This window comes from Antennarius striatus, chromosome 6, assembly GCF_040054535.1.
Source record: "Antennarius striatus isolate MH-2024 chromosome 6, ASM4005453v1, whole genome shotgun sequence".
Classification (NCBI taxonomy): domain Eukaryota; kingdom Metazoa; phylum Chordata; class Actinopteri; order Lophiiformes; family Antennariidae; genus Antennarius; species Antennarius striatus.
In genome coordinates this window covers 21,561,515-21,572,759 of record NC_090781.1, presented here as the reverse complement: position 1 = coordinate 21,572,759, position 11,245 = coordinate 21,561,515, and the positions used below count along the sequence as shown (strand labels likewise).

The following is an 11,245-nucleotide window of genomic DNA, read 5'->3' as shown; positions in this document are numbered from 1 at the left end:
GAGGGATCCGACCCATGAAGCCATGCATGCATAGAAAAACCTCTTAGAAGGGTAGCCCTGGAGCGGTTTGGCATTTCATGGACAGTAAATCTGCGATGGCACTGGACTCCTCCGCCTATCACCTCTGTCTTTGACCACATCAACACCTCCTCCCCACCTCCCTCCTCTCCTCTCTGAGACTGTCCCCTATCCCTGCGCGCTTTCTCTCTCTGCCCCCCCCCGCTCTCCTCTCAGTGCTGCAGCCCACCCTGCTCCGAGCTTTAATGGTACATGCCATTAGAAAGCCCGTCTCTGGTAGGGAAGGGAGGAGGGGAGGGTGGTCTCAATCTCAGCTAAGAGGCTACTTTAGTCCCCCAACATAAGCACATTCGCAGATGTCTCTGCGCGCCTACAGCCGTCTCGACAGAGCCGCGTCCTTCTGCGCGAAGCCGCGATCAGAGGCGCAAACAAAGGTAGGGAGAGAGAGAGAGGGGGATAGAAGGAGGAATAGAGAAGGAGAAAGAGAAGGAAGAGGTGAAAACATCGCTGCCAGTCTGACGTTTCTCTCCCCTCCACATCTCATGCGCCCGTTTCGGATGGTGTGAGCGCAAGAAGAGGAGAGAAGGCAAGAGGAAGGGAGGGAAATAAACCCCGGGAGCCGGCGTCCTCTCTCCGCTTTATGTTGCCCTCTTTGTTTTTTTAATCTCCATCCATTCGAGGCATGAAGGCGGGTGTCAGCTGGTACGGCAGATTAAAAGAAAGGGATGCTCTGAATGGTGCGTATCTTCTGACGAGCGACAAGGGAAGAAGAAGTGCGGGACAGCACGCAGCAGGGACAAACACGGGATTTCTGGAATGAATGGGAGTCCTTCTGCCGCATGTTCTGGGAATAGCAGCCTCACACCGAAGTGTCTGCACGAGGTAAACCCCCCCCCCCCCAAATCATCACTTTATCTCGTTTCCTTTGAGTCTGGTTGGTCCTCGGGGTCAGATATACATCTAACAGGCACGGGAAAGAAGGAACTAAAGCTGGGCAGAAATGAACCAATTTCCATGCTGATCAGGTTTGGAGCAACGGTGGGGGTGTTGGTGGTGTAGTGGTGGTGGTGGGGGTGGTGGGGAGATTGCATCTTCGCCCCTGGGTCGCTGTTTACAGCAGCGCTGTGGAAGTGAGGGGGAGAATCTCTATTCCATGCCGCAGAGAGACGGACTGAGCTGAGGGCTGAGAGAGAGAGAGGAGTCGGTGTCGGTCCGCCCGATGGGAAGAATTGTTGATAATCCTCATGATGAATATTTGGGTGTTCAGATAGCAGAGGGAGACCCCCCCCCCCCCCCCCCCCCGAACGAGCAAAGATGCTGCATGGCAAGGTCCAATTAGGATTTAGTCAGTTGAGCTGATAAATGCAAATTAAAGTCAAGTTTTCATAAAAAATGGATTCAATCCCCCCCACCCCCCCTATGCGCGAATCAAAAAATCATTTGGAGGAATATTAAAATTCAGAAAGGCTCAAAAAAGGCAGAGGCGATGGGTGCAGATTGGAACAAAATACGGTGTGTGTGTTTTAAGAGTCTGACAGAAGACTTTCATGGTTTCTCCCCAGGGAGCTGTGTGCTGACTTTCAGACAGAAAATAACAAGTTGTCCACAGATTTTCTGGGGGAAAAAGGGGGGTTTTTTGGCTCGTAAATTGAGTTTAAACTAAACTTAAATGGCCTCCAGGTTTTGAATTGCAGCAGCATTGGTAGTTTGGAGCAAGTTCACCACCAGCATCTCCGGAAAGAATCCACGACAGCCCTCTGGTCCCCTCCAGTCCTCTAATGAGAAGATAATGATCACTGGGTGAGAGTGGCATAACGAGAAATGTGCATTAGAAAAACGTGTGTGTGTGTGTGTGTGTGGGGGGGGGGGGGGTTGTGGCATTTTTAACACTGCAGTGTTTTAATTATAAGTGTTTCTGAGATAAGCAGGACCTCTTTTACATGATGCGTTTAGGGTCTGGGCTCCTTTCCGACATCCTTAGTCGTGTCTGTCTGACTGCACCCTGGAACTTGTGACCGGTCACCTTACAGCATGTTAACACCCATCATGACATCAGTCATGCTGGGCGAATGCAACTTCTCTCAAACGTTGAACACCCCCCCTCGCCCCCCCCATCTATTTCCAATTATTTCTTGTGTGGGTCGTTGGATTGTTGGAACTTCTGCGTGAGAGGTGGTAACAACGTGTTCCTCGATCCTGTGGAAAGTGTGCACTTTAAAAACTGTTAAATTACATTCAGGGAACCTTGCGCGCTGTGCGTGGTTGTAATTTAGCCATTTAATGGGACATGAACCCAAACTTCTGGTCAATGCAGGGCTGCGTACCAATTATCATACTGAGTAATACAATAACACCCACAAAGGCATGGATTCCTTCAGAGACTACTGAATAAACTGTTGGTGCGCCTCCCTTTGCTTTGCGTCCTAAGCCACACCTGGCGCACATCTCTCCGCTGACGCGCTGGCCTGAGAGGAAGCGGCGCCTCCCCAGCTGTGACCGGGGAAATAAATGTAGTTTGCGCTCGATCTGGCAATGTCAGCAAGTAGCGTTCAGATCTGGAGGGTTGTCATTTCACACTGTGTTCATGGTTGCCCCCCCCCCCCCCCCACTCATCAAGCACACGATACTCAAAAGTGCTGAGGGGGACAGAAAGCGCACGACATAAAACATACAATGGAATAAATTAATCTGCAACCTTTTATATATGCATAATTACACCAGAGTGTATAGATTCCCCATTTCTTTGTAACTCCAGTCGAGCGCAAACCCTCCGCCAGAGGTGTTCCATCATAAATATGTGTTTTCTTTGTAGGTGAGGTGTTATTTCTTAAGATAGGAGTCTGGATGTGGGAAAATTGCTATAGTGACTGCTGAATTATTGTATAAATTTGAGACTGTCTGGTGGGGTTAAATATAGTTATGAAGAAAAATGTATTGATCTGCCCCTTTATCCAAAATGTAATGGCTTTTTCCCCGTTCTTCTGAAAGATTTATGGAAAACCCTTCAGAAGTTATAGCATAATCCTGGTAAACACCCCGATCAACACGCAAATAGACAGGGGAGCAAACAGACCCCTGTCAGTGTATAGGGAATGAGGTTATGAATCCATAATAGGTTAAATTCATCGCTAATCTGTCTTTCTGTTCTTTATAAAGCCATTAAAGTATTTTATTGCAGTTCAGAAATCATCTGAGAAAAGTCTATTTTCTACTTCCTGGAAGAAATTCAAAAAACATCTTAACTGGAGTGTGTAAAGTGGACTAAATCTTTCTTTTCAGCATGCAATGAATGTTGGGAAATCTCAAAGCCAAAGTGAACAACATCGGTGCTGGCGGCAATTTCTGCAGAAACAATTAAAATAAAATAAAATGTCTTATAAACAGATATCCTTACGCTTTAATGAATGAGATAAATGGAGTGTCGTCTCCGCACCGGTATTACATACGCCATGATCATCTTTTTGCAGAGATGCTGGTGCTGCATGTCTACATGTGGAGTGTACATGGCATCACGTAGAACGGAGCTCAGCAGCATTTCACACATCATTGCACAGAGTAATAATGTGTATAAACCCCGACAAGACAGAAGGATTAGACTTTGCACAAATGTTTTAAAAGCTATTGACAAGGCAGAGGCTTAGAAATAGAGGGCAGTGTGTGGGTGCTTGTGAGGCATGTCTACCTACAGTGAGAGCGCACAGATACAGGGTTTTTTTTTTTTAAACCCTGCTTCGCTGGGTGAAGATTCATTTATGTTTGATGTCTGTTCAGAACATGAAGGTTTTTTTCTTTGAAGGCAACTCCAGATTCAGTCATGGAGCGATCCAGCCTTAGGCAAGAGAAGGCCGAAGCTGCAGATGTGAGAATAAAGCAGCACTGAGACAATACAGACTCTATATATCTGAGCTGAGAATGAAGTGTGAGTGCATATAGGTGTGTTATTCCAGAAAGCTCTCTGCTCAAATATAGGTGTTATAAAATCACGCTCAAACCCTTAATAACAGCGATGAAAATCCAGCATCAGCCTGAGAATGGAGGAAGGGTGCAAAGCTTACTTGGGGAGGGAATCTTCATCATCATGAAGACGACCCACTGTGACTATATCCTATGGTGACACTATGGCAACACACTTCCCGTCAATATTTCCCCTGCAGTCTGAATGCAAAGCAGAGAAAGCTGTGAACGTGTTCATACATACACCCTCCTCCATCATATCCGCAACATCTCCACTGTGATTATTGTTTATGGTCTGGCCAGCGGGAAAATGAATAGCAAAATGAAGTTTAGGTAGACACATGTGTACAAAAATAAACACCACTTACATGACAAAACATGTTTTCCGCACCGATTTATAGTAAAAGGTCACCCTGTAACACAGAGAGTGTGTTTGCTCATGGAAAGTAGAGTGAAGCGTGTAAGATAAGGAAAAGGCAAAAAAAGTTATGGTGTAAATTGATAAAGTGTCGTCCTCTTTTTTATGTTTGAAAGGATTTGGTTCAAAAATCAAAATAAAGGTCAATGAAATCCACACCATTATCCAATGGCAGGATGTGGAAATGGCGTTTTACCAAAACAAAGAACAATATTTTGGGTTTAGCAGCGGTGCTGTTGTACCTCCATGGATTGCGCTCCATGGGGCTCTTAAAATCTGTCTGGCTGCCCATTAAGACAACTGCTATCCTGTCTCATTAATGTTCTGCAGAAGAATTAGAATAAACTGTGCTCCACAGACTCCTGCCGGCGGAGGCTTTCAGCCTCCTCTCCAGCAGCTTTTCTCCCTCCAGAGATGGCAGTTGTTTGCCTGAGGTAGATCACAGCGGCTTAGACTGACCACGACTCAGAATAATTAGGTGCTCAGTTCCTCTAGAAGACCCCAGCGGCCAAATTCATCCCGACTTGTTTCGGCCACTTCGAGCCAAGGTTGCCAAACATTGTCAGCGAGCGGGACTTCAGTCCTTAAATGGGTTTTGAAAACTGTGGATTATAGGAAGCAGCTGAAGTTGCAAAAAATGTAAATTAAAATATCTAGAAGTAGACTTAAACAGAACTGTTGTTTGCATTTTGTACAGAAATGTTTCAGATAACCCGCGGTACATTGGCGTCATGCCCGGAGTGTCCCCCGCCTCACGCCCTGAGACTGCCAGGATAGGCACCTGCGACCTGTGTTGGCGGATTAAGCGGGTTGGAAGATGAATGAATGAATGTTTCAGATAACTTTGAGAACAGGGCATGGTTGGATCAATGCACATAAGAAATGTTTAAAATCACATTAAATGCTTTAACTGCTCACCAATATTTTCACTCTCCTCTTGCCCCCTGTGGAATTCCTCGGGGTCATTCCTCCTTTTGCAGAGGCTATCATACTCCTGTTTAGCTGTAAGTTATTTTGAGATTTTCTCTGATCCAACCACATTTTATTATTTGTCAGCATTTGTGGAGGAAAAGCATGAGAAAACTTTCTGTGGGTTTCCATTAAATGAACAACAGAGTCTTGCCGCAATGTCTTGTGATGCTCGGCTCTGGTTCAATCAGCCAAGCTGCAGCATTCAAACACGTTTCCTTAATAATTTTCTTGGTATAATCTCATTATGTGTGTTTGTGATCGCCCGTGATCCTTGGGAGCAGCACCACTGTGTTAGAAAATAAAAAGGACGGTATTATGGACAGCTGGCAGCGTGATATCAGTTGTTTTCACATTCATCAGGCCTGCGAGAGATTAGAAAAGAGAGCAAAGATGGGGCTGGAGGCAGTACACAACACTCTCACAGACACACAACACAGTCTACAAGCACCAACACAAAGAACAGCTCCTGATCCAGCCCTTAAGCTTACCTCCCCCCACTGTCAAACCGTATCCTGCCACACACAGAGGAGAATAGAAGACGAGCATCGTGGTATGCTTCTATTCTTCAGCCCATCTTCAGATGTTTTCTTTGAGCGTTATAATTAGATAATGTATGAGAACCGACAGGAAGTGCTGCCCTTCATGACAAAATGATTTTACCCTCTAATCAGGATGGTGGAGATGACACCGGTCTGTTTACAGCAGAGTATTCGGGCTTAAGATCAGGAGTGAATGGATGTAAGGGTGAGAAGAGGCTGCTACAAGTTAGCCTGACTGAGGTCATGAGGCTGAGACGGTCCTTTCACTTAATGACAGAGGTCGTCCTGTTTCATCTCCTCGTCCTCAGTATGAGGAGGTGAGGTGACATTGACAGAGAGGGTGGCGAGTGTGTACCGGATACATATGTGATGTTGTAAACGTACAACGTGATCAGACACTTCTTGGAGAAACAAGGTTTGAATATTTAAAATTGGTAATTATATTTTTAAAAAATGGTGGAAAACCCCCCAGAAATAAATGTCAAGATAAATGCCAAACTTTTTTGTCAAATTATACTTACCAAAGAAGAGTCTACTCAAAGTTCAGACTAATAGCACCAGTGGTTTTAGCCATGAATCTCACAGTTGCTTTAGGGGACCGCTGCTGACAGTTATGGACAGATTAAGCAACACGATGGCAAACACAACGTAGTGAAACTGGATTTGAGACACAAGACAGCTCACTCAATTACCCTCCTGAGAAAATCCTGATGGCTTTGAAGTAAATCCCTCATGTCTAATGAGAACTATGAGTGTTCGTCCATCTCTGCAGGGGGAGCGGCTCACATATGAACACAATGGCAGATTATTTACTCTATTATCATCGTCTGAGTGGCTGAAGCAATCCCAGTTTCAAAGTTTAAGTATGATAAACTAAACCTGCAGCCATTTTGCACATTGGCACAATGCATGAAAGCAATAGGAGATGAGATGATGACACTTTGGATATGTTGCAATTCAATCTGGAAATTCTCCCTTTGTGGATCGATTTTTGAAAGAAAATGTTTCTTGAATTTCCATCTCCTAATATTTAATTCATCATGGTGTAAGTCTGAGCTGCATCATCCTGCTTATTCTATCTGTGATGCAAAAGAAGTGCATTAAGAACAACCTAGCCAACATCTCCTTCAAGGTCATCATCGGTCAGCTTCTCATCTGCGCTTGCGTTCAAGCTGTGCTGGCTTTTTGTTGGCAGGGTTCTTAACAGGTCCTAAAGATGGAAAAATATGTGCCTAGATTTTCTATCAGCTTCTGGTTTGAGTACTTCACCTTTGTTTACCTCCGTGAGCCGTGCAGATGTGTCATCGCTGGCGAGAGCTGCATGTTTCAAGGTTTGTTATGCAAATGCAGATGCAATCTACAAAAGACACCTTGTTCATTATTAATCAGGGTGTGATGGGTATTGGTAATCTATCGTCCATGCCAAGGCATGACAATTAATCAGCAGAATGAATCTGCTTTCTGTTGATCTCAACAGAACAATGTCAAACATAAATTACGTCTCCAGGCTGGATCCTTCTTATTTTGCACTACAAACAAGCAGCATGGGTGCCGCGAACTGACCCTTTTTGAAGAAAATATATTGATTGAGTGCTTTGATAAAGTCATTTATGGTGTGTGTGTGTGTGTGTAAAATAGTTTGGCATCCAGGCCTGTATCTCAGTCCAGCATCATTGCGTAAGCTGCTCTGGTCCGGATCTCTCAAATCACTGATGAATGCAGACTAAGAAGAAATACCAGGGTTAGCGCTTTATCGCTTCAATTTTCCAAGTGATTTTGGAGATCTGAGACGAATCTGATTTACTAATCTACCCGACGAAAACACTATTAAAGCCGTGACTTTTCTCTTTTTTTTCACCCATCGATGTTGAATGTGCTGAACTCATTTTCTGCCATGGTGCAATCATCTTTGATGCACAGTATGAAATAGGATTGGCACAGAGAGGGCTGTCTGGATTTCCTATTCCGAGTCACTGGGGGTAATGTAGGTAGCAGTTGTGGTGATTTTGAATGACTGAGATGGATAAACACTCATTTACAGTGGGGAATTACTCTAGATTAAATATTAATAGATGTGGTTTCTTTATTTATTGTATTTACATTTCCAGATCAACAAAATAAACACTCGAGTATGAGCAAATAGAGAAGGAAAATGTGTCAGCACAGAGAGGGGAATTTGGTTTTATTCCACTTCTCTGTTAAATGAGGTCATCCTACATCCGAGTATCCTTCTTCTGTCAATCCTGGAGATTAATTCTATGGAAGTTTGAACATGTTAAGATAAATGACTGACAGGAGGAGGAGGAAGAGGAGCTCAGCATGCATGCAGTTCAGAGCTGAGTTTTGAAACTAAGATCGCTCCCATCTCATCGTGTTGTGACACTTTGTCACGTCTCGTGTGTCTCATCCGGTGGCAGAAGGAACCTTTAGCTGTCTGGATGAGACTCACCTGGGGTCACTTTACCTGTGGTATAAACATTCTGTAAAGGAGGGGGTGAGATCACACTCAACAGCACTAACCTCTAAGCCTACACTCTAAGAAATGATGGACTGGCTAAACGGAAAAAAAATTGATGTAACAATTTCCATGGATATTTTTAAGTTATTTCAACTTATCTAGTATTCAGTACATGCGACAAGGCTTCTAGTTGGACCAACTCATTTACTTTAGTACAACCAACTTGATTTTCCTATTCCTCAATTTTTTTTATTTAAGTTAAACCAATTCAACTTTAATTTAGTTAAAAACACTTCTTTTAGTTAATCTAACTATCTTTTCATTTTATGAATAAATAATGTCCATGGAAATTGTTACGTCAATTTGTTTTTGTACAAGAAGTTATTTATATAAGTCAGAATATATTACACAATGAAATTCCAGTTTTTTGACCTATTTGTTCAAACAAACAGCATCTCATTTAGATGTGAACATTTTTAATTATTGCATTGAACTTGGTGTAAACTCCGCTGTACACCTAATACAGAAAGCCTATGTATGTATGATTATGATGATATACTTTTTTGTGCCTATAATGTTGTTTTGTGTTAATTATGTTAGCAAATGTGCACACAACCACCAACGCTAAGAAGTTGTGGCTGATATTATCATTTGGGCCCGGTGTTTGCTTTTAAATTCCTTTTTATCTTTTAATTCTATTGTCCTCCCTCTCCTCCATCATCTGGCAAGAGGAAGCCTGTTCGATGCGACTTGTATTTACGATGCTGTCAAATATCCAACTAATTTCCAGAAATTGATTGAATCTAAAAGGTTCAAAAGACCAAGGTGACCAATCGGAGCGTGCACTGTTGCCGTTTATCGCCTTTCCGCTACGGACTTTAATTAATATTTTTAGAAGCTCTATGAGCAGCGAGCCTGACCTGCATTGCACCGGCGCTAATTTGCTTAGCTTCTTAGCTTATAAGAATTAATTACCATGAACAAACTGTAAAAGACACACACAAAAATTAAGAGCTTAAACTGCTCACGCTCATAATTGTTCTTCATCATCATTTTCTACATGAAAGTTAGTGAGCTGGGAATGAAGTTGGTATATTTTTAAGGTTCATTGATATATGCATTTTAATTTCCCAGTATGTGGAGACAGTGACTGGTGTCCACCCTTTCCTCACGTTTCTTAATGCTAACAGGCAGGGTTGGTATGCAGTTTACATAAAATCCTCAGGGCTGCAGAATGGTGCCCCTCAGGCTACATCTACTAAGCCTGTCTGTACCGTTTGACTGCAGATATGTTGGCTCTGAATATTTATACTCATCTCTGAGATACCAGAGTGGACATTAAACTTATGCATTCATAGCAGTAAATCGGTCATTTCTATCTAACTGCCCCCTCTTCATCTTCATATTACAGGATGTCATTTAAACACTCAGCTGCCTTCTTGCCTCGGGGTTAGCATGAAATGAGCTGAACATGGATTGTGATGCTGTAGGATGATACTGTGTTATATTGTACAAATAATTTCAGGAACTGAGAGAACATATAATTTACAGACCCTTAAGGCACTAAAGTTATTTGCCATGAAATTGTAAAAACTTCTGTTTGTTTTTATGGTTTATATAATACTTCATCAAGTTATCTGCTCACTGGCTTGTGTTCAAATCTCACACAAGATCTCAGGAAACATCAATTGGGTTGGAATGACTTGAAGGACGCGTTTGTGAACCACAGGAAACTTTTGATCATCATCTTTGTTCTGAGATTCACAATTCTGTATCTCATTTTTCATTTTCTATTTTTATTTTGAAGCTGTTTCTTCATGTTGTGACTTCTTTTCTTGGTTGCTTGGACCCCAGCGGTTTTCTCTGAGGTTTTAATTTGGTTTTTCTCAGTTACTGGTTTGTTGGGTCTTGATTCTCTCTTAGGGTCAGTCTCACATTGATTTTTATTGTACTTTTGGATTTGGACCTGAATTTGATCGCCTCCTTTTTGTCTTTGTTTAGTTTGAGCTTTTTGATTTTACCAAACATCAAACATCTTACATCCCTTCAGCTCTCCTATCGACAGTGATGATGTGACAGAAAAATATGGCTGCTTGTCATCAGGGACAGTCATTTCTCTACCAAACAATTGATTTTTGAATGACTCAGCTAAATCTTTTTAACAGATCAATCAAACTACACTGAAGGACTGACTGCATCGACTCCTCTTGAATCCTCAGCGCAGTGAGAAGAGTTCAATAAGAATGAATCAGTATTTCAGTCGTTTCCCTCCCATGAGAGATTCAAAAGATTGTCTCTTAGGAAGAACGGAGGGGATGGAATAAATGTATGCCGGCAGAAATACTTGCTACAAATAGCTGCAGAGTAAATAAAGGGGTAGCTACATTAAATACCATCAAATGCATGCATTAAAGAGTGTAACAACTTATTTGCTGCCTGATGCTGAATGCATATGATTTGGTGGTTTGTCATAAGTACTGTTGCTGGCTGCAGGCTTGATGAGACTAGAAAAGGCATCACCAAGTCAACCGCAGACAGAAATGACTCACACGAATTTCAGAGTATTTCTGACTTTCTTCTGAACTGCACTGATTCCTTTAGCTATTTTCACATCATTAATACCTCCTTTTGCCCTCTTTAAATACAGTAATTGAGCTTGGCGGGATAATACCGCATAAAATGTAGCGACAGTAGTGTTAGCTCAAGCTTGTGACTCAATGAAAACAGTAAAAGAACATAATTTTAGCAGTGTGAACAGACAAAAATTGCTGATGCTTGAAATGATTGCAGAAATCATTGCAATCATTTCACAGTCAGTGCCAGTTTTTGTGTTTATGTGTGTGTGCATGTGTGCACATGCATTATGCACATGTGTCTTTTGTCCTT

The 11,245-nt window shown here is 42.6% G+C and overlaps 1 protein-coding gene across 3 annotated transcripts in view; it reads left to right on the top strand.

Moving 5' to 3' along the window:
- The first annotated feature begins 375 nt into the window (after nt 1-375).
- Nucleotides 376-11,245, top strand: part of b3gat1a (beta-1,3-glucuronyltransferase 1 (glucuronosyltransferase P) a) — a 58,325-nt gene continuing 47,455 nt past the window's right edge. For all 3 annotated transcript variants that reach the window (XM_068317297.1, XM_068317298.1, XM_068317294.1), the window contains exon 1: nt 376-900. The gene's annotated coding sequence lies outside the window, so the exon portion shown is untranslated. The remainder of the gene's footprint in view (nt 901-11,245) is intronic.